Here is a 23,704-nt window from a genome sequence, read left to right as displayed (position 1 = left end):
CTAAATGATCAGAGAGAAGAGGAGAAGCAGAGAGGATCGGGGATGCAAAGAGGGGATGCTCTGTGCGAATATGTCTCATAATTAAATGGAAGGAGGTGTGCCTTGTTTTCCCACCTCAATCAAAGATACAAATCTGTGTCCACTCCCCAGAGCTAACTGTTCCACTTACAGTCAGGAGCAGGCTGCCCACGGGAAGCCTCGCTGTGTTGCTGCGTCTGACACCCTGCACGACAGGTGGCCAGGTGGGGTGGCGGTGTGGTGGGGCGGACCCGTGCGGTGGCCCAGTGGGAGGGGGAGGCCCGGGAGGGTAGCCTGGTGCAGAGACCTGGCGGAGTGACCCGCGTTCACCCCCAGGTCCGGCAGACAGGTCCTAACCAAGAGCGACCGTCAGCTAGAACTGTCTTTCTGCACTAGTGGTCCCAACGCTCACTGACTCACGAACGACCAGAGTGGCAACCACAATGAAACACAATGGGGTGTTCTCGGCAAGACTCACCAGCACTTCCCAACAGAGCCTTCTGTGACATGGAATGTTCTATATCTACCCAGATGGACAGTTTGGGGAGAGTGAGGGGAGATTAAGAAAGGGGCCTGGAGGGGACTTGTAGCATAATGGATATGTTTGGTATCTTGACTGCAGTGATGGCTTCAAGTTTTATTTTAAATTTATCAAAGTGTATACTTTGAATATGTACTGTTTGTTGTATCTTAATTATACCTGTATAGAGCTCTGTGTGTGTGTGTGTGTGTGTGTGTGTGCGCGCGCCTAGAGTTAGGGGAAGAGCCAGACATACAGATTTCAGCTCAGGAACCCACTCGGGACTGTAAGGTGATACATTTGTGCTTTTTAAGCCACTAAGGCTGTGAAAATTTGTTCCAGCAGCAATAGGAAACTAATCACATCTCTTAATAGTTAAAACCGAAGAAGTTGCTCTTATGAACAGTCCGTCTGGCTCCTAGAGGTCTGAACTCCCGCTCCCCACAGCGAGAGTGTCATTTAAGAGAAGCATCAGGTGTCTGTTCACACCGACAATAATCGAGGTGAGTCACCACCTTTTACTTCAAATATCTTCTATGAAACTGTTTTGCAAGCACCTTGTTTAATGGGATAAGCAGCTAGTGTGACAAGTGTTGTCATGGCTGTGGTGGGTTCTGCAGTGTCCTGGGCCTACAGGACTTGCCCCGGGGGACCTATAAGTGCCTGCCACTGAGCAAGGGCAGGTGTTCATGCAGGAGGCCACGCTTTGCGGTGACACGCTTCCAGCCAGGAGACGGGGCCACTTGTCAAAACTTCGAAGAAATGGCAGGCCTCCCACCTCCTCATTTTACAGAAAAAAAGAAAGCGAGCTCAGGTCCCTGATTTCCTCCTGATTCGCGACACCTGCAGACCTGTTTGGAGGCCAGGCCTCCGTCGTCACTTCAGTGTGTAAAAACTAAATCGCTCCAGGAAAAGAACTCAAGACAAGGAACTGCGTGTCAGAAGCTCAGGCACAATTCAAAAGGATGTTCCTTGGAAGACGTTCTGACTTTGTTACTAAGTATCCACAATGCTGACCACAAACATAAAAGCCTTTCCATACCCAACCTGAAATTAGAATCAAATCAAATTAAAAATTGCTCAGCCTTCTGCATGGGCACTCGAGTGTGCTTGTTACATGACACACTTGCTTAGAGACTAAGATGTGTGGGTCTGTGTAAAAACAGTGCATCCAGCCTTCACCGTGGGCAGTGACGTGGAAGCCGGGTCTTCTGAGCAGGGGACTGTCATGCCCCCTAGATTATAAGGTCATCGCAGGAAGCTTATCATTTCATCTCTAGCACAGAAGAAACCAGCCCTGAGGGAATGTGAGAGAGCAGCCCTCAGGGTTTCCAGAAGGCTCTCCACATGGCCCACGTGGAGGGAGGGTATATTGATGAAATCAGGGCTCCCGCACAGCAGTTTGAAGGCGTGAGCTTCTGCTTTTATGTGAATGACGGCACCCCAGGGGCAGGTAGCCGCAGTGAACGCACACACTCTGTGCCACACGCACCTGTCAGGTCTGGGCTCCACCGGAGACTGGGCATGCCGTGACCTGTGCCTCCTCGTCCGTGCCACCTGCTCAGAGCAGCACCAGGCAGGGTGACACTGGACAGTAGTGTCATCGCCTGATTTCTGCATGTCCCCCTAATAAGTCCTCACAATACTGTCAGCTGTGTCCCCCGGACACCACAAGGGCTAAACTAGGGGTGCTCCTGGGCTGGGCCCTGACCCCAGAGCCTGTGCACGAGCACTCAGCCATGCCTCCCCCAGAAACATCAGCGCAGAGCGGGTACGGCGGTGCGTGCTGGCTGGCACCGTCCCGTCCCGTGTGCCACCTGACTCCTGCCATGCTCTGGGCCTAAGATCATCTGATGAAAATACAGGTTCCTAGGCCCAGGCCAAGAGTCTGCCTCAGCGCCAAGGTGGGGCCAGCAGAGGCCACCCTACCCCACCCACAGAGGTGCTGAGCAAGTACCAGCTGCCAGAGCAGGACAGTGTCTGTTCACCTCTGTCCTTCTAGCACTGCGCTGGTGCACAGCAGCAGTAAGTGCCACATGCTCAGGGCAGTAGGAGAAAAACAGACCACCTCAGAGTGGGGGACACAGGCCGGCTTGCAGAGGACATTTGCAAGAGGCTTTCCTCGGGCGGCATCCAGGTGCAGAGGGTGTGCAAGACAGGACGTCAACTGCCACATGTAATTCTTTCCAAAGTCATACTTCAATCATAAAAGTGGTTACACCACTGCTTATAGCTGGATGGAGGAATCTGAGCTACCTCGTTGGGAAATAACCGATGGAGACAGAAAAAACCAGCAGCCGCCCTGTTTTCGATCTTCTCCTCCACTGACACTTTTAAGTAGCAGGGCCACTCTGAGTGGGTGACACTCCAAATCTCAACAAATACACCAGATGGCAGTCATGCCACCCAAGCCACACTGTGACCTTTAGGAAAAGTTCCTTGGTGTGACACACTCAGCGCTGCCCTCCTCAAGAGACACGCAGGCATCACGGTGCCCTCTGTCACTGCAGGGCCAAGAGCAGGTGTGCTCTCTCAGCACATTCCCTGGCAGCAGGGAGCCACTCCGTGCTTGGTCCCCACAGATCTTCACGATACTCAGCCTGTGTGCAAGGCGTGTGTCCAAAGGCTCGGGAGCAGCCCAGGACAGTGCTCGTCGGCCAGGACACAGGACACAGGAGGAACGGAGCCGGCCCGCCCAGTCGCCTGGACAAAGGGGCAGGCAGGGTCCGCGCGACCTGAAGTTTCCAGGATGAGGCAGCAGAGAGGACAGGAGAGGCAGGAGCCTGAAGTCCCCGGAGCAAAGAGGGCAGCCTGGCCATGTGACGGGAAAGCGGAGGGATGGGGGTAAGGCCGAGGATGGTGTGACGACAAGCAACAGACAGGAAAAAGTGACCAGGAGGGCGGGAGAAGCAGCCATCCCCAGGAGCTGCCAGGAGACATAGCCAGCACGCCGACTCTCAGGGCAACGCCACCTACTCTCACATCTGAAGGGCGCACTCAGGAGCATGAGTACACTTACTTTTCCTTCCCACACTAACTGACCCAGGACAAGAAGTGACAGAGATCGGGTCACAGCAGCACAGCTTCCTAATCCTAAAAACAACCTGGAAACCACGCCGAGCAGGGAGGCCAGGTGAGGACAGGGACAGCCCATGTGCCCAGCGCAAGGTGAAGATGCAGGGCTGATGCTTTCTGCCCTCTGCGTTCCAGGCTGACACCTGTCAGTGAGCAGCAAGGCCCCAGGGCAGCAGGGAGTCTGCCCTCCGCTGGGTGGCCTCAAGGCTGACCACGGGGAGAGGCCGGCCTCCCAGTGACAAGCTCGGGCCCCCAGGGGTTCGTCTTCACCCTCTCACTGTCGCTGAGACTGGAGCAAGTGAAGGAAGGGAGAAAGGCAGCACTGTTTCCGGAGCGCCCTCACCAGCCGCCGGGTCCCAGACTCTGCCTGTGCCGTTTCTCTTACACCTCAAAGCCCAGCGAACTTCACCGTCCTGTGCACCTACTGCACACGTGCAGCGCACAGGCGTGCTGATGGGTTCTTTACTTTCACCCCCAAACAATCACGGAACAGGGTACCGTCATTACTCCCAGTGTATGAAGGAAGACACGGAGGCTTAGAAAGGATAAATAATGTGCCCAAGGTCATGTGACTGATGAGTGGCCCTGGGCTAAAATGCAAGTCTGTCTGACTGACTCGTGTTTATACAAAACTAAGCGCAGAAAACAAAAAAGTCCAATAATACTTTTCTATTTAAATAAAACTTAAAATTCCATAGCTTACTAGTCATTGTAAATACATGTAAATATGAAGAAATCCTGTAAGAAAAAATACTTCAACCAAAAAAAGAAGCAAAAGAAACAGTCTAAATACCCATACACAAGGGATGGCTGGTTAACTCGGTTAGAGCGTGGTGCTAATAACACGAAGGTTGCCAGTTTGATCCCTGCACAGGCCACTGTGAGCTGTGCCCTCCCTGAGATAAATAAATAAGTAAATACCCATAAACAGGGGCCGGTTAAACAGTGCGATGTGGTCTTTACAAAGAATAAACCCGCTGTGCTGTCCTCGGGCTCATGGGAACATGGATGAGAGGAGCTCCTAGGCGGACAGCCCAGGTCACAAATGCAGAAGGCCCGGAAGGATCAGGATCACTTACAGCCCCAGTGGGTGATGGGCCGCGGCAAGACCCACCACTGATGCTGCAAGGGGGGTGAGGGCCGCAGACCCCGCCCTCAGCCCGTCTGAGAATCACTCAGAGAAACGCAGCGCACGGCTCCGGAGGGCGCAGTGGGGACACAGCAGGCACCGCCCAGGAAGGGTTCTGGCCAAAAACGCTGCGCCCATGTCCCACCGAGTGTCACATCCAGGGGCACAGGACACGTCTGGCCAGTCTTGGCGGGGATGGTCACTCCCAGGGGCGGGGCTCGCACAGCACAAATCACCTACTTTCCTCAGCAAACAAAAGCTTTTCGTAAGAGAAGTATTAATGTCTAAAAGCGTTTTAATGGATGCCATATGTGGACCTAGTTTGGCTCCTAATTCAAACAAAACAGCTATATAAAGTCATTGTTTGTGAGAATCAGGGAAATTGGAAAATACACAGGACATTGGATTATATTAAGAATTATTGTTCATTTCTGAGACGTGATCATTTTAGTGATCTTTTAAAATCCTTATGTTTTAGGAAAACATGTTGACGTACTTCCTGTGCAGTCACAGGATATCTAGACTTTATTTTAAAATACTCCCGAGACAAAGGGGGAGCAATAGATGAAGCCACACCAGCTTCATCAAATGTATTGTTATGGAAATTTTCCCCACACACAGTAGTAGAGAAATATTAGAATGAACCTGCATTCATCCAACTTCAACATTTTTCCAGTCTTGGTTCAAGCTGCTCCCCAGCACAGATTTCTTCTGGTGTATTTCACTATAAGTCGCAAACCTCAGACGCCATATCACTGCCCTCAAATATATGATCTTTTATTAATAAGAAATTGTACATAACCAGTAAGCCACTATCAAACTCAACAAAGTTAATGAAATTCCTTAATATTCTCTACTGTACGGTAAGATTCTCAAAATATCAGTATGTATGATGAGGGGTCATTACACATTCTAACTTGGGGCACATTTGAAATAGTTTAGAATAAAACATGTGTCTGAGGAACAAGGAATTGGTACGTACTGATATGAAACACCCCAGACATATTCAGTGAGAAGACACGGAGCAGTGCGGGAGGGTGCTACGACTCATGTTGAATGGGACACACGCGACGCGTGAGTACAGTCACGGAATACAGCAGAAGGCACACATACAGCTAAGCACCGCAGTCATCTGACAGGCACCACGGGAGAAGGAAGACTTACTTATCCTTTGGTAGCTTTTCAGTTTTGGACAGTATGTTATATATTCAAAAACATAAATCATTCATAAATTAAAAGAGAAAAAATATACAGTCCCCTGGACATACCAGGTACCACTGAAATTAACTGACTGCAATGACCACACAGGACTTAAATTAACCTGACATGCTGTCCTACCAGGAAAATTTCCAAAAATATTGGAAAACTGCCCTGACATGTCTAACATCGGAACTCCCGGCCATCTGTCCACTCAGACATGCCTGTCCTGGGTTTCTGAGCTGCTGTGGCCTTCCAGGCCACCTGGCTAACCCTCTGTCAGCCCCCCTTACCTCCTACCTCATGCTGGCTCATTCTGCCTCAAACCCCTCCCAGTCCTCTGCTCAAGACCTCCTTCGGGACAGCAAAGCCTGTTCACTTCCCTGAGGTTCAAAGTGCAGGCCAGCCCACCTTTCAAAACTGCGCTGTGTGCATGTGACGCCTGCCCCAGTCAGCGGCCACCGACTCTCCCATGCTCCCAGCTCACCTGCTCTGCCAGGTGCTGATGGACAGATGTGAGCTGGGTGCCCATCTTGGGGTTGGGGGGTGCCTCTCTCCCCAATTAAATGCTGAGCAAGTGAAACGGGCCCATCCGAGCCCAAGTATATAGCTGTCTCTGGACAAGTAATGCCGGAGCGTATGAGGAGCTTATAAGCAACAATACACCTCCTTTTTCAACATTTTCTCTAAATCTCTTCTGTTCGGTCACCAGTGAAGGAGGAAGCGGGAGTGTATAACAAGCAGCAGACCGGGCAGCGTGACTCCCTGTGTGAAATGGTAGAGCGACAACTGTTTTACTAACATCTGGGCCAGATGTTCTTACAGAACTCAGTTCATTCTGAAATTGAATACCATACACTACCACAGTAAGGTGTTTAAAATTCTGCAGTATTATTCTACAGGTAACTTTACCACTAGAAAGAATATGCTTTTGTACATATCATCAAGTTTTAGTAAGCATAAAACATACAAGATGGAGAAACAATCGTCTTTTCTGGGCAAAATAAAGTAGTTGTGTGACTGTAAAATGACGCAAACTAGTTTTTAACTCAGCTCCGTTCCTCACTAGGGATGGAGTCATGTCTCCTTTATTATAAAACCCAGTGACATTGAGCTACAAGGAAAAGTTATGAACTGCAGAGTTGACGTTCCAACAGCAACACGGGAAAAAGACCAATTGTGTAAAATTTTCTGCAGCCTGCTTTTCCACCGGCACTTGAATGACAGTTTAAGGGTACACTCTCAAGTGTACAAACACCACCCCAGATGTTCTTTGGAAGCTCCAGGAAAGAACCTGGGACCTGCTGAGCTAAAAGCCAAGCACAAGCAGCTCAGCCTGGATGACTTAAACTTGGCTTTCCGGTCTTTGTTCTGTTTTCCCACAATGTATTCTCTTAAAATGTCCAAGAAACCCTACTTTGCTGTTTCGACCTCGGCGCTCACATCTCCACGAGCAGGGCTCCTGGTGGGTGGCAGTGCCGTGGGCCAGCCGCGCTCTGTACCAGCCAGGTGCCAGTTCCGGGAAGACAGGGTAACCTGAGCACACGCCCGGGAGCCTGCAGAAGCCTGAGCTGGGCAGGCCACTGGCCGCTCATTAGGGCGGGAGCCAAGGCCCATGGAGGGGGCCGGGCCTTTGCAGACCCTCAGCACTGCTGTTCTCACGAGTGTCTCCAGCCACATGGCACCTGCAGGCATCCGTAATCATGCATTGCACGGCGATTTCACTAGAAAGCCACATTTTGGATAAAGTTGAAAGAACCATGCTTTTAAGAATAAGGTCCTGTGATACAAATTATTGTTCAATTCAGATATTTTCATGGGGAACTTGCAATGGGGACTGTCTCCTGGGCGCCTGCAGGAGAGCTACCGGGCGGGGAAGCACCTCAGCCCACACGGGAGGCATTCTCGCCTCACCACGCACCAGCACCCCGCCCCTCACCACGTCTGGGTGTGGCATGGAGACAAAAGGCCTCTGTGTCGGCCTTGGCTATTGTGTTCACACCTCCACAGAAATCTGTAGTCGACACAATAAGCGTAAGTGACAGGAGTCAGAGCTCTAGACTGAGGAAGACCCACTGGCCTTTCAGCTGACAGCTCACCTGACATCTGTGCGGCATCATGAGTCAGTGACATGTCAGCGGAGGGCGGGTGCATGGCAAGGGCTATTGTTGTTGTCATGTTGTCACTACTTATGATGCCTCCTCAAAAACCCATGTAAGCTGATGCAAAAGCACAGATCAAACAGGCACGATTAAGGAACAAGAGAATAACAATGTCAACAAAATCCAAATTCCAAATGTGGGTCTGGAATCATGGGCTTTTCTTTTCAATTGGGCACAGTGCACAGTCTCTTTCTAAATCGATACACACAGAGCTCCTGTTCTACCAAATCTCAAAGGCTGCACTGGAGTGCAATTTTCAAGGGCACGGTCATGTAAGGTCTTCACAACTCCTTTTCCACACTCAAGACAAAGGACAAAAATACGCCGAAGACCTACATCAAAGCCCAAATGACAATAAATAAACACAGTTGGTATAAGGAAGGCCTCCATCTAAACCGTTGGGTACAAATTAGGTTGAGAAGATTGTTGGAAATAATTAGCATTAATCAACACAGACTAGCGCATAGCAGTTCAAACGCACGATCAGAAAGCTCTGCAACTTGCACTGACCCACGCAGTGGCCCAGTTTCCCGGAAGTTGGCAGCTGCTGGCACAGTGAACGCAGCCCCGGCTCGCAGGTGGACGGTGGGCAGCGAGCTGGCCTGTGGTTGCACGCACTTGAGACATTTGGATGCACGGGCTGAGGGCCCTGTGTTGAAATAACCTGAAAAGCCTTTGGCCTGCTCTGAACACATTAGCATTAAGCGAATCTGCTGCTTTGTTCACAGCAGAGATATCTGCTGTGCTTCCTGCCTTAATGGAACATGTAATGGCACCCAAGGCCTCAGAGGGACATTGACAAGAGGACAGCAGCTGCTGCCATGCTGACGCTCCCCTGGGCATCTTTTCTGTGTTTCCTTCCAATTACATCCTTTCCAAAAAGGTGGTATCTTTATTGGGAGTCTCTGTCTCTCCTTAGTGTGAACATTAATGCCTAATTTCCCTTCCCCGTCCCCCATAACCTGAAGCTTAAAATAAGAGGTCTGACAACTAAGTTCGCGAGTTCATCCTAGAAAAAGTGCTACACACCTCATTGCTGAATATCACTACGGTCACCTTCGAAGGACTCCCCTTGGGAAGCTGTGCACCGATGCCAGCGCCTAGTCCACCCTTCAAAGCCATTTTGGAACTCTTTTTCTGGAGTGGCCATCAGAGCTGTCGTCGTATTACCTTTGGTGACCTGAATGTCACCAAAATGTCTTCCTTTCAATATTTCCTTTCTCTTCAGGTAAAGAAAGAAGTCATTGGGACTAGATCAGGTGAGTAGGGAGGGTGTTCTAATACATTTATTTGTTTACTGGCTAAAAAATCCCTCACAGACAGTGCCATGTGAGCTGGTGCATTGTTGTGATGCAAGAGCCATGAATTGTTGGCGAAAAGTTCAGGTCATCTAACTTTCTCACGCAGCCTTTTCAGCACTTCCAACTAGTAAACTTGGTTAACTGTTTGTCCAGTTGGTACAAATTCGTAATGAATAATCCCTCTGATATGAAAAAAGGTTAGCAACATTGTTGCAACCAGTTCACAAACTTAATTGTCAGATCTCGTAAGAAAGCAGCTAGAAGGTTTCTTGGAGATGTCACCATTTAGAAATGTCACACATGCAGCCATTTCTTTCTGAGAGTGCAGGCCCTCTAGAACAGTGTTCCAATTATTCTGGTTGAAACCACTCAGAGCTACCAGAACTAATCTGTCCAGTGTGTCCCCGCAGAGCACGTCTGGAATGAAAGGACGCCCTCACTGAGCAGCAGAGACGGGTTAGTGACATCAGGACATACTCACAGACCTGTGTCCCTAGGCAAGGCTTCCAGAACCATAATCCAGCAGCACCCAGTCTGAGGGCTGCTTGCTGCCCCTATGAGTTCATTAACGCAGACGAGTTCCAGGACACGTCCTCACACCGACGCTGACTCCAAACAAGGATGGGACCCCGCGCTGCCCAGTGCGCTGGCACCTAACGAGGAGCATCCTCTCGCCACCTCCCACATCTCCTCACTCACAAGTGCGGTCTGTAGATGCCATCATTCAATCCACAAGTGTTTTTTTTACAGTCTCTTCTGGGGCTAGCAGTAATCTAAAGAGAGTAAGTTAAGCCGAAACATGATTTTAAAGTAAACATCTCTTCAATGGGTTTAAATTTGGCACCATGAACAGGGCCTGCACAAAGAAAGAACATTCATACGACTCAGAACGCTACCCAAACAGAGGAAGCGTCCCCGTGTTCTCGAGCTGTCTGATTAGCCCCATTAATCGGGGACCTGGACGCCCAGTAAGGCAGAAACTCAGGACCTGGTGGCACCTGAGGGTCACGATGTTACTCACGAAGAATGCAGATGTGCTACCCTAAGAAAATGGGCCTTAACGTCCCCCAGAGGACTGCGAGTCTGCTCCCAGATGGCCTCGGGGAGGGACAGGGATGGCAGTGACCTTACTGTCCTACTGACACCACGTTCACACAGCGGACAGTGACCGCAGCTGGAAACGGCTGGTCTTGCCGGAAGCCACTCTTCCTTTCGGTCGTGTGACTGATTGCAGAGGCAACTGGGCCGGCTGCCAGGGGCCTGGTGCCGGTATGACGGTCAGGCCCTCAGGTACACGCCGGCCAGCTTTCCCCAGGGATGTGACGGCTGAGCTGCTAGGCCCTCCAGTGTGTCCCAGCCCCACGTCCCTGCCAAGGAGAAATCTGGGGTGCAGAGCAGATACAGAGGCACTGAACAGAGCTCATGTGAGTGACACAGGAAACGAGCAACTGTCTTCATCTCTTCTCATAGGAACACAGAAATGTTTGAAGAAGTGGAGTTTGGAAACTGCCACAGCGGGCATCTTTACCGTGAGGAGCTGGAGGGCACACGGGGGCCAGAACCCCCCCACCCTGCTCACCGGTCTCCCCAGCCAGGACAGCTGCACATGCTGTGCCCTCTCGGGACGGCGGGCAGAACGACAGGCAGTGACAGCAGCGCTTTGCAGCATTAAGTGCAGCTTTGCCCAATAACATGGAAGAAGAGGCGGGCGGGGCCATGGGGACCTGCACGTCGCCTGACTGGCGCTCTGCTCCACGGGCTCAAGGATGCACTAGAGCCCTGTGTGCACTCGCTGCTGACCCAGTGGGTGTACGCCGCCCTACATGGGGCCAGCGCCTGGGCCAGTGTTGGCACTGAAACCATCTGTTGCAAAGGACTGCACAGCAGCCAGCAGACCTCATCTGAGCACACTCTGCGAGCACCCCCTCTGCGAGCACCCCAGCACCACTCCCACCCGAGCATCTTCCACGCCTAAATGTTTCTGGGATTGGTCTCTGGCCCCAAAGCCTACAGTTGGTGCAGACACACACAGGAAGGACTAGGGTTCTCGCTACAAGACAGGACAGAATCCTTCTCCAGCGCTGACACACAACCTGATCATTCACCTCTGCTACTGACTGGCGTGTGGTCGTCCTGCACCTTGACCTGAAGCTCTGTCACGTGTCCACAGGAAAGCAGCACGGCAGGTACACTCCTGTTCTCCCCACCTGCCCTCGCAGCCCCTTGCAGCCACACATGCTTTCCAGTCTTTAAAATGAACCCAGTGTAATGTGCCTGGAAGGGTCCGTAAGGTGTTACTGGATTTATTCATTCGCTCGCTCTCCACACAGGCCACACCTAAACATGGCAGAGATGAGTGTGCAAATGTGATGCTCGTTACCAGCAAAAGACCTAAGAAAGCAGCGCTTAAAAATCGGCACTTGGCACTTGTCCCCACTCTAATCTGGCTTTTGAAGCAGGAAAGACAATTGCTTGCTGGAGAAAGAGAGAGAGAATTCCACCACCCTGCCGCTCCCTAATATAAACCTGACCATTAAAAAAAGGCAACATACTAACAGCACTGCAATTTACCAGAAACTACCCAAATCCACACGCCCCTCCCTGCTGGTCTGCCCTGCTCGTCACCCAAAGCAGAACAGAGGAGGCGACCACGAAGTACTTCTGTGGCACAGACACAGCCATCATGTCAACATCAGCAGTGAATGAGACAGAGACAGCCACCGCCCTCCCCCCAACACGGGTCCCCTTAGGGTCGGGCCATTGAAATCGACTCTCTTTCACCAGACCTAGTAACCCTCCCTAAATTACAGAACTAGAAAATTCACATCAGGAAAACAGGTCTGGGGAGAGGCATGGGACGTCAGGGCTGGGGCGTCTGCACCTCGGGCTGCGAGCCCCGAGCCTCAGCCCCGGCCCCGGCCCCGGGGCGGCTGGAAAGCAGGGCTGCCCCGCCCAGATCCCGCAGTGGCGGCTGACAAAGGGCCCCCGCGGCCGCCGCCCTCCCCCGCCGCCCGGAGCCCGCCAGCACTTACTGGGGCCGCTTCTCCCGCACGCACGCCGCCCGCCGCCCGCGGCGCCGCGCTCAGCAGATGGGGCCCAGGGCGGAGGGGCCCAGCCTCGCCGCGGCGGGTGTCGGGGACAGCGGCGCCGCAGCCGGCCGCCCTGCCAATTGCAGCCGCGCACAGCAGTCCATGTGCTCCGGGCGGCCAGTCCCAGCGGCCGCGGAGCACATGACCCGCTCTGACATCAGCCTGACACCCCTCCGCCAGCCTCTCCCACTCACACGTGAAGGGGACGCCGCCGTCTGCGGCCTGCGGCATCCATCCGAGCAGGTGCTACAGAGTAAGGAGCCGCGGCTTTGTCACAAAGACATTATTCTGCCTGATTCCTCATGTTTCTAAAAGGAAAAACTAGGCAAGAAAAGCACTTGGACGCGTTCCAAGGCGGAGCTAATCGGCTCTGTGGGCGGTGGCTGGGGTCCCGCCTGGTTCAGGACACGAGGGTCCCGCTGTCAAGAGCACATACAGCGCAGTGATGTCGCCTGCAGAGCACTGCCAGCCACCTCTCTGCAGAGCACCTTTACATGCACACACACACAGGCACGCGCGCACACGCGCTCACACTGGGTGTGGATTTAGCTCACTGGAGGCGGCGCAGGGAGGGAACCCTAGGCTCAGCGAGTGTACAACCTGCCAAGAGGGTCTCACATGAGCCCAGCACCCTGGACAGAAGCCAGTGGGGCCTCAGGACGTCAGGGTCACATGCACACTGGAGCCCGCGCGTGCCCGAGGCCTGTTCCGATTGCTACCAGGCACCCGGCACAGACGGGGACATCTGACTGCAGTGAATGCTTCCAAATAAGGCTTTTTCATTCGAAGGGGGGCTTCCAGTTCCATTTCTGTGACAAGTTGAGGAAGTGGTGTCTTTATCCACGCTCCTTATTATGACACGCTGTGTCTAATGCTGAATCTGAAGGCTGATAACAAGACCAAGTTTATCTTAGCCTCACTGTGACAAATGGTAATAAATGGAGCCTTTAAGGTGACAATAAACAAAATTATTAAGCTTCTGTGAAGCACAATGCTGCCAAGTGATGCACAAGTGACCAGAAATGTCGTTCTTCCCCAGCCACCATGAGGGTCTCTTCTGTCTACTTTAACTACATTACTTCCTGTGAACTTGGTTTATCAACTGTATTTCAGATGTTTCTGTAGACACAGGATCTGCCTAACCAGATCATGGTGTGACTTACTGATTTAAACATAGTAGGTGTTCTGTACACAGTGGGAATGAATGGACTCAGTTTTATTCTTTCTATGGTGTATTCCCAAAAGAGACCAAATGGAAATTAGTTTTCCCTCGGACTCTCATAGGGAAATCCAGTCACAAGCAACCTGGTCATTTACTGTGGGGAAACCAGCACGAGCCTGACACAAAACAAATGACTTAATGTCACAGCTACGAGGTGTGATCACAAAACACAGTGAGTGTTTACATTAAATATATATATATATGTATCTATATATTACAGTCAAAGACACATTGCTATTAATCCCCCTCAAAACACTCCCCCTCGCTTAGAACACACTCATCCCATTGTTCCTGCCACTTTCTGAAGCAGTTCTGGAAGTCCTCTTTCGTGAGTGTCTTTAGTTGTGCTGTCGTGGCTGCCTCTATGTCCTGAATCATTTTGACTTTGGGGAAGAGCTAGAAGTCACACCGGGCCAGTTACGGTGAATAAGGTGGATGAGGACACACAGTAATGTTTTTGACAGAAATTGCTGTAGCAGAAGCGATGTGTGACACGGAACGTTGTCATGATGGAGGATGAAATAAAGACCCTCATGAAAGAGGACTTCCAGAACTGCTTCAGTAAGTGGCAAGAACGATGGGACAAGCGTGTTCGAAGTGAGGGGGTAGCATTTTAAGGGGGGTTAATGGCAACGTGTCTCTTACTGTAATACATTTTTTTACTTAAACATTCACTGTATTTTCTGATCACACTTCATAAAATGACAAACAGATTTATTAGATAAGTAATTATATAGATTAATAGATTATTAGAATACATTATTTCCATAACAAAGAGGCTACATAGATACTATTTAAATACAGATAATATAGCTTTAGTAAATGCATAAAACAGTACCATCCACTTTAAATGTAAGGAACCAAGGGTTTTCATTATTCTCTGACTATTCTGCAGGAAAGAGCACATTAATCAAGATACAAGAAAATGAAAACATCTTTTTCTCCTTGAGAAGTGACTTTTTGTTTAGCGTTTCCTGGCCTTTTGCTCATCTTTAACTTTACAAATGTAATTACCTTTGAACATTTTAAAATAACACTTCCCAGCTATGTCTGTACCCACATAGCACTCAGGACCTTCTGCCAGGACCTCTTCCCATTTGGGTGAAGTAAAGTGGGCATTCGGCCTCCCAGACAACGTGCTCCATCCAAACTCTATACAGCTAATAAAAGTTTAATATTGCAAAGAATCAGCACGACGCGGAAGCCCTCACTCCAACGGCCATCACCGTGTGCCCTGGGTGTGGCAGCTGCTTCCACTCTCCGCCAAACGACACACACAGTGACATTGTGTTCTTACTGGAACTGAATCCCTGGCTGACTGAAAACCCTCCTGGGGTTCCCACCTCATTTCCCCCTGCCCGTGGCCTCGAGGGCCCTCCAGCAACAGTGCACAGACGGTCCCCAAAGGGTTCACCCAGTGAGTCACAAACTGACCAGTGAGGTCCTTGGTTGAGCTCTCGGTCCTTACGTAACTAGCCCTTATTTTCTGCAGCTGATATATTTCATCTGCCTGGATGGTCAGAAACGGATTACTGAACCAAAGGACGAAGCCTGTTCCCTCAGCAGCAGAATGCAAGCTGGATTCCCTGTCGTCACAGCAGCCCCAGCCTCCTGTGGCCTGTGAGCAGGTGCTACCTCTCTGGCTTTACGGTAGATGGCCCGTCCTGCACTTCCTTTCCCTCTGTGATGGGCACGGACCTGCTAGGACCCAGCTGGGATGGCACCGCTGAAACATCCCGACCACAGCAGAGCGGGACAATGGAAGCAACCAGGCCCTACATCTCGGACCAGGACCGGGGCTGCCTTCCAGCCTGAGGCACAGGCCCTGGACTGCTGCACGGATGGGAATAAATCTGCCATTTAAGACACTTCTTCTGGTGCCCCTTTGTCACAGTATCCGAGGTTCTACTCTAACTAGTACAAATGGCTGTAACTTTTTAATATTGCAATTTAATTCATATTGCCCGATAACTCAGCAGAAAGCCCAAAATCAAGTGACATTTCCACCAGTGTGTGCAGAGTTCCAGTTTCACTGCATTCTTGTCAACATTGAAGCTTATTTCTTTTAACAAAAATCTACTAATTTGGCCGGCCCGGTGGCTCAGCTGGTTGGAGCTCTGCACTCTTAACACCGAAGGCTGCTGGTTCGATTCCCACATGGGCCAGTGGGCTCACAACCACAAGGTTGCCGGTTCGACTCCCGCAAGAGATGGTGGGCTCCACCCCCTGCAACTAAGATTGAACACGGCACCTTGAGCTGAGCTGCCTCCCAGATGGCTCAGTTGGTTAGAGCACGTCCTCTCAACCACAAGGATGCCAGTTGGACTCCCGCAAGGGATAGTGGGCTGCGCCCCCTGCAACTAGCAATGGCAACTGGACCTGGAGCTGAGCTGCGCCCTCCACAACTAAGACTGAAAGGACAATAACTTGACTTGGAAAAAAGGCCTGGAAGTACACACTGTTCCCCAATAAGGTCCTGTTCCCCCTCCCCAATAAAATCTTTGTTTATAAAAATCTACTAATTTGATAAAGGAAAACAGTATATATTCATTTTATTATTCGGAAGTTGTACGTGATTCAATATTTACTGTTCGTTGGTATTCCATCTTTTGAGAGTTGCTCGTTCATGGTGTTTTTCATTTTTATTGGATTTTTAGTATTTTTCTTGTCCATTCTGTTGCACTTCAGAGTTTCTCTTTAATTCTGCTCTGGGGAAACATGTTGTAATGTTTTCACTGTCATCAAATTTGTAACTCTTTTTTTTTTTTTTTTAAGATTTTACTGGGGAAGGGGAACAGTGTGTACTTTCAGGATTTTTTCCAAGTCAAGCTGTTGTCCTTTCAGTCCTTTCAGTCTTAGTTGTGGAGGGCGTAGTTCAGCTCCAGATCCAATTGCCGTTGTTACTTGCAGGGGGCGCAGCTCACCATCCCTTGTGGGAGTCGAACCGGCAGCTTTGTGGTGGAGAGCACGCGCTCCAACCATCTGAGCCATCCGGGAGCTCAGCAGCAGCTCAGCTCAAGGTGCTGTGTTCAATCTTAGTTGCAGGGGGCGGAGCCCACCATCCCTTGCGGGACATGAGGAGTTGAACCGGCAACCTTGTGGTTGAGAGCCCACTGGCCTATGTGGGAATCGAATTGGCAGCCTTAGGTGTTAGGAGCACGGAGCTCCTACCACCTGAGCCACCAGGCCGGCGGAAATTTGTAATTTTTCTATCGTAATCTGTTCCACTGAGAGCTTCCCTAACGCCAACATTTTGAACCCTAAGTACCATTCCTCACTGAAAAGAACCAGGGCTCCTTGGGGAAAAGGCTGAGTTCAGATCTGAGGCAGAGAATGACAGGGTGAGCTTAAGCCAGGGCCTTGCACTGGAAGCAAGGCCACTACTGACGAGCACTGGCCTCACAGCAGGGACACAGGCATCACGTGGGGGTACCCCAAAGACCGGCGTCACCAAGCGTCCGTCCTGCTTACTGGGGCCGCGTCCCCGGCCACACCACACCTAGCGCACAGCATTTGTCTCTCTCAAATCTCCAGGCTGCCAGGGCTCAGCGCTCAGCTGGCATCCACTTTATTCCTCATTGACTAAGCACCTCTAAAGCTGGAGGCTGATGTCTCCTGAGGGCTCGTCACTCACTCACATGTCTGTTGCCGGCACTCGATCAGCTAAGGGACAGAACAACTGGGACTCCTTCATCTGTATCCACTCGGTATCTCTACGTGTCCCCAACATGGTGGCCTCAGGGAGGATGGATTTCACTGAAAGCACATGTCCCAAGAGAGTGCCAGGCAGAAGTAACGGAGACATGTCAGTGTCACATTATAAGAACGTGTTGACCCAAATATACTGGTGTCACTGACCTTGGTAATCCATCTATTGCAGCATCGTAAGGAATACTGTAGTCAAACGAGGCACCTGAATGTATAAAAATCCCAATGATACTCAACACGGGAAGAAAACACACGTGCCACTCACTGAGATGACGGTTATCCCAATTCCCTCCTCAAAACATCTGTAGAGAGAGAGGCTTAAGTGTGATTCTTTCTTTACCACATGGGACTCTACTGCAAAGTAACAAACAGCCCCAGCTGATGACGGAAACTCTTCTTGACAGAAGATTCCTCATTAATGAAAGCACAGGGCTGACAGGATTGCAATAGGCACCAGTTGCCACCTGCAATGGAATAACTGGTCCAGAATGAGCAATGGTGCCAAGAGCACTGAGGATAAGGTTGACAGGAGTGGGTAACTCGCCAAGTTATCAACACACAGAATATTTATTTGTCTCAGGAAAAATCGTGACTTCACAAGGGAGTGGTGTGGCAAGGTTTACATAACCACCAATCTAATGATGGAGCTTAGCATCACAAACAGTAAAGCAACTAGGATTACACAACTCCTGACATAAAACAATATAATGTTTACAGCACCACCCACGAGATACTCGCAACAAGAATGTTTTACCTGACTATAGTCACAACTTCAGATGGAAATCTCCAGTTTAGTGCAGAGTTCACTAAAAGTTAAATGAAGCCAGAAGGAAACAATCACTTACGCAAATCCAGAAGGGGGAGCTCTGCCAGAAAATTAACCCAGTCTCTCCAACAAGTAACAATAATGAAAAAAGTGGCAGGGCCAACAGAGAAATAAGAGCTCTAACAGACAAATGGTACGTGCTATTTAGACCACTAACTCGACTCTCGCTTGAGCAAATTAGCTAAAAAAAAAAAAAAAAAAACACTGTAGGGACAACCGAGGAAATGTGAATGTGTACTAGGTATTAGAAGAAATCACAAAATCATTATTAATCTTTTCAATGTGATAATATTATTGTGCGCAGTTACAAAAAATATTCTTTTAGAGATACATACTAAAGAATTTAAGGATAAAACATCATGTCTGTAATTTCCTTCCAAATATTTCATGAAGAAAATAAATATGGCAAAATGTTACACTTAGTAAACCTATATAAGGAATATATGGGTATCTGTCAGGCCAGTCACTCTATTTTCATGTTTTAAATGTTTTAGAGTAAAACATAATAACACAGAGAAGTTCTCCCTAAGTCCAGGAGTTTCTTCTTATTTTTCTAATATTTCTGGCTTGGTTTTGTTATTCGTTTTTGTTTTTTAACCATTTAACAATTTAAATTACCTGGAAGATCTTTTGGATTATTTTCTTTCCTAATTAACAAACCAATTGTCCTAGAAAATGTATTAAATAATCCCTCTAATGAGTCTCAATTGTTATACCTCTTTTGTGTTTCCTTAAATTATTGATATATCAGGGTCTATTTCTGAGATAACTATTCCACTGATTTGTCTGTACCAGTGTCATTTTAATTTAATCATTCTAGCATTACATAATAATGAAAGAACCTTCTTTTTTATTTTTAAAGCCATTATTGCCCATTTGTTTTTCCAGGTCATTTTAAAAACGTGCTCCCAACCTCCAAAAAATCCCACTTTTTCTTTTTCTTTTTCATTGAGCTTTGATTAAAATTGAATTGGGAAGAATGATCATATCTACAATCCTTTTCAATTAATGTTTAACCTCACTCAGATTTTAAGAGCTCTCACTTTCAACTGTTCCTTATGTTGAGCATCCCGTGTTTCTCACAGTCCCCAGCCGCGTGGTTCAGTTCTGCTCTCTGGAGTGACATCACATTTGTGCTGTCCTCCCTCAGGTCATGGCAGAGAGAAGTTAGTCCCCAGTCTATTCAGCTTTCTGTTCGACGTGATACTCCACTGTCTCCACGTCCTGCTTACCCACTTCCAAACTCGTGCCTCTTGAACCGTGACGGCCGGACCTACGGACTCAAGGCCCCAGGCACATGCGTTCTGAGAAGCAAAAAGGAGTGGGGTTCAGTCCCCGGCTCTGAGCACTCAGCAGTTATTAATGCCGTCTATGCTTGTATCCCTTCTCCTGGCAATTTCCACACTGTTCGCTCACAATGAGCTTGCAGTTGGCTAAAATCACTAGAACTTTTCCAGTAAATTGTTCTTCAGATGTTCAGTCTCGTGAACACCAGAACACAAACACTGCGTGTGTACGTATGTGTGATACGTAAATGCTGCATCTACTTTTACATATATGGTTATAAGTATCCTCGTGGAAGTTCAATACCATCATTTCAGCCTCAGTATAAACTCTAGTTCTACTTTGCAAAGCACTAAATGTATTTTGTAAATGTCATAAATATGCCTTTCTTTAGCCTCATCCACCAAGTCTGACAAAGAGCAAAGGCCCAAGTCCTGTGACAAAATAGGGAAATGCCGCCCTGTATGGGGCTGCCTGAGGCCGGGTTCAAATATTGGATCTTCAACATTTCCTTCCCAAGCAGGAGACCCATGGACAACAAAAGGACCAAGTCTGGTCTCACTTGCTCTGTGTAAACCCAACTGACTCGTAGTGATAACTTCTCATCAATATGAGTGCTCACAAACTACCCATTTTAAAATTCATGCTAACTTTTGCTGAGCACCAATGTCAAACCCAGTTTATCCCCTTTCTAAAAATATAGATGAAAAGCACCCATCGCCTGGAATCCCTGCGTCGCCCGGCTCTCCTCCAGAACAGTGCACTGTACCTGCTCTGCGGTGCCATTCCTTAAACCTAGACCCTGAACCCATTCTCCCCTACACGCAGTCCGTTTGCATACACGTCCGTCCCCTCCACCAGATATCAAGTTACTTCGGGACAGTACTGAGTCACAGTTCGTCCCACTCGACCTACATGTGGTGAGTGTCAGGTATTTCAGCAGTCACTGTGTCAGGAGACAGACGCGAGCACAGCACACTGCACAGGGCCCAGAACCAGTCCTGCTCTGAGGGCGTGGAGGTGGGGCACTGAGTTACGGAGTGGCGGGAAGGAGGAGGGACAGCACTTAAGGGAGGCCTCAGTCAGAGGGCCTGGACGCCACGCTCACAGACCTCACCTTTCTCCTGTCACAGTGGAGCTGGGCCACCCACAGCCAGGTTCCCTGCACACTTGTTCCGTTTGGCCTATACACTCTTAAACACCAAGATACTTTTAAAAACCTGCGTACCCACCTACGCTGTCAAGTCCCTGCATCCTTGTGGTCTCCCACTGCCACCAGCACGCTGGCTCTGGAGCACTGGGCCCCTGTCCAGTTCCTTTATAACCATCTCCCCAGTGCCTGCAGCATCAAAAAGGATACGCTGGTCACCTCAATAGATGCAAAAACAGCATCTGACAAAATTTAAGACCGTTTCATAATAAAACTCGCAACAAATTAGGTACAGGAGAAATGTACCTCAACATGATGAAGGCCATGTATGACCAGCCCACAGCTAAGATCAGACTCAACAGTGAAAAGCTGACAGCTTTTCCTCTGAGATCAGGAAGAGAATGAGGACGCCATGTCTACTCAACACAGCACAGAAGGCATCTACTCCGAAAGGAAAAAGTAAAACTATCTGTTTGCATATAACATGATCTTATATACAAAAAACCCTAAAGACTCCACCAAAAAACCATCAGAACTAATAAACGAATTCAGCAAAGTTATAGAATAAGAAACCAATATACAAAAATAAGTTGCATTTCTATCCACTAACTACAAATTATCAGAAACAGAAGTTAAGAAAATAGCCCCAGTTATAGTAGCATAAAAACAGTAAAATACTTAGGAATAAATTTAAACAAATAGGTGAAAAATCTGTACACTGAAAACTGTATGACGCTGATGAAATTACTGAAGACAAATAAATGGAAAAATATTCCATGCTCATGAATAGGAAGAATCAATATTGTTAAAATGTCTACACCACCCAAAGCAATCTACAGATTCAGTGCAATCCCTATCAAAATTCCAGGGCATTTTTCACAGACATAGAAAAAAACAACCCTAAAATTCGTCCAGAAGCACAAAAGACCCCAAATAGCCAAAGCAATCATTACACTTCCTGATTTCAAACGATACCACAAAGCTGTATTACAGCAGCATGGTGGTGGCATAAAGAGAGACCCAGAGAACAGAACCGAGAACCCAGAAACAAACCCATGCGTACAGTTACTAACCCCTGACAAGGGAGCCAGGAACACACGACGCGGAAAGGAGTCTCCTCAATACGTGCTGTTGGGAAAACTGGACAGCCACACACAAAAGAATGAAAGTGGACCCATCTTAACACCACTCACCAAAATTAACTCAAGGTGAATTAAAGACTGGAATGTAAGACCTCAAACTGTAAAACTCATAGAAGAAAACAGAGGAGAAAAACTCCTTGACATGTGTGTTGGTGATCAGTGTTTTGGAATATGACACCAAAAACAAAAGCAACAAAAGCAGAAATCAGCAAGAGGGGGCAAATCCCACTGAGAAGCATCTGCACAGCAAAGGAAACAGTCAACAAGATGAAAAGCAACCTGCAGAATGAGAGAAAATACCTGCAAACCAAAATATATGAGGAATTTACACAACTCAATAGCAAAAACAAAACAAAAACCCAATTTAAAAACTGGAAGAGGACCTGAATAGACATTTTCCAAAGAAGACATACAGCAGGCCAACAGGAGCATGTACAAGTGTTCAGTGTCATGAATCCTCAGGGAAATGAAATCAAAACCACAGTGAGAGAGCACCTCACTCTTGTTAGGATGTCTTTTACCAAAAAGACAAAAGACAACAAGTGTTGGTGAGGCTGTGGAGAAAAGGGAACCCTTATAGACTGTTGGTGGGAGTGCAAATTGCTGCAGCCATTTGGAAAAAGTATGGATGTTTCTCACACCATTAAAAATAGAATTACCATGCGATCCAGCAATCCACTTCTGGGTATTTGTCTGAAGGAAATTAAATCAGGATCTCAAAGAGGTATCTGCACTCGTGTTTCATGGCAGCATTATTCACGACAGCTAAGCCATGAAAACAAGCAAAGTATCTGCACATGAATAAATAAAGTGAGGAGGTGTCTATACAATGGAACATTTTTCAGCCATGAGAAAGGAGGTCCTGTCATTTGCTACAGTATGGATGGAGCGAGGGGACATTACACGGAGTGAAATAAGCCAGACAGAAAAAGACAAATACTGTACGATCTCACTTATATGTGGAACCTTAAAAAAAAAAAAAAAGTTGAGCTCATAGAACAGAGTAGAATGGCCCGAGTCTGGGGTGGGGGAGGTGGTCAACGCGCACAGCTTCCGTCACAAGCCCCAGTGCATCCTGGACCTAACATGAAGCATGGCGACAACAGGTAACACTGCACTGCACACTTGAAAGTTGCTGAGAGCAGATCGTGAGCATTCTCCCCACAAAAAAGGGTAACGTGGGTGATGGGTGTACTGAGCAACCTGGTGTGGGAAGATACGCATACGAAGTCGGACAATTAAGTTCGTGAACTCATCGTAGAAAAAGTGCTACACACCTCATTGCGGAATATCACTACGGTCACCTTCGAAGTACTCCCCTTGGGAAGCTATGCACTGATGCCAGTGTCTAGTCCACCCTTCAAAGCAATTTTGGAACTCTTTTTCTGAAATGGCCATCAGAGCTGTTGTCATTACACTTGATGTCCTGAATGTCATCAAAATGTCTTCCTTTCAATATTTCCTTTATCTTCGGGTAAAGAAAGAAGTCATTGGGGGCCAGATCAGGTGAGTAGGGAGGGTGTTCCAATACAGTTATTTGTTTACTGGCTAAAAACTCCCTCACAGACAGTGCCGTGTGAGCTGGTGCATTGTCATGATGCAAGAGCCATGAATTGTTGGAGAAAAGTTCAGGTCGTCTAACTTTTTCACGCAGCCTTTTCAGCACTTCCAAATAGTCAACTTGGTAAACTGTTTGTCCAGTTGGTACAAATTCATAATGAATAATTCACCTGATATCAAAAAACTTTAGCAACATCATTGCAACCAGTTTTGAACTTAATTGTCTGACCTCGTATATCAAATCAGAATGTCATACGCTATAAATACATGCAATTTTGTCAACGACACCCCAACAAAGCTGGGAAAAGAATGGTCTGTCCA

General features: G+C 48.5%; 1 protein-coding gene across 2 annotated transcripts in view; it reads right to left on the bottom strand.

Annotated features, from left to right (window-relative positions):
• ANK2 (ankyrin 2) overlaps positions 1-23,704 on the bottom strand; it is a 382,806-nt gene that overhangs the window by 309,226 nt on the left and 49,876 nt on the right. The window contains exon 1 of one of the 2 annotated variants that reach the window (XM_033133577.1): positions 12,435-12,559. The exons of the other annotated variant lie outside the window; for it this stretch is intronic. The gene's annotated coding sequence lies outside the window, so the exon portion shown is untranslated. Of the gene's footprint in view, positions 1-12,434; positions 12,560-23,704 lie in introns of those variants that run through there. 2 annotated transcript variants of the gene reach the window in all.

Source organism: Rhinolophus ferrumequinum, chromosome 18 (genome assembly GCF_004115265.2).
Source record: "Rhinolophus ferrumequinum isolate MPI-CBG mRhiFer1 chromosome 18, mRhiFer1_v1.p, whole genome shotgun sequence".
Taxonomy (NCBI): domain Eukaryota; kingdom Metazoa; phylum Chordata; class Mammalia; order Chiroptera; family Rhinolophidae; genus Rhinolophus; species Rhinolophus ferrumequinum.
The sequence above is the reverse complement of the archived record's forward strand: the minus strand, read 5'-3'. Positions and strand labels throughout refer to the sequence as shown.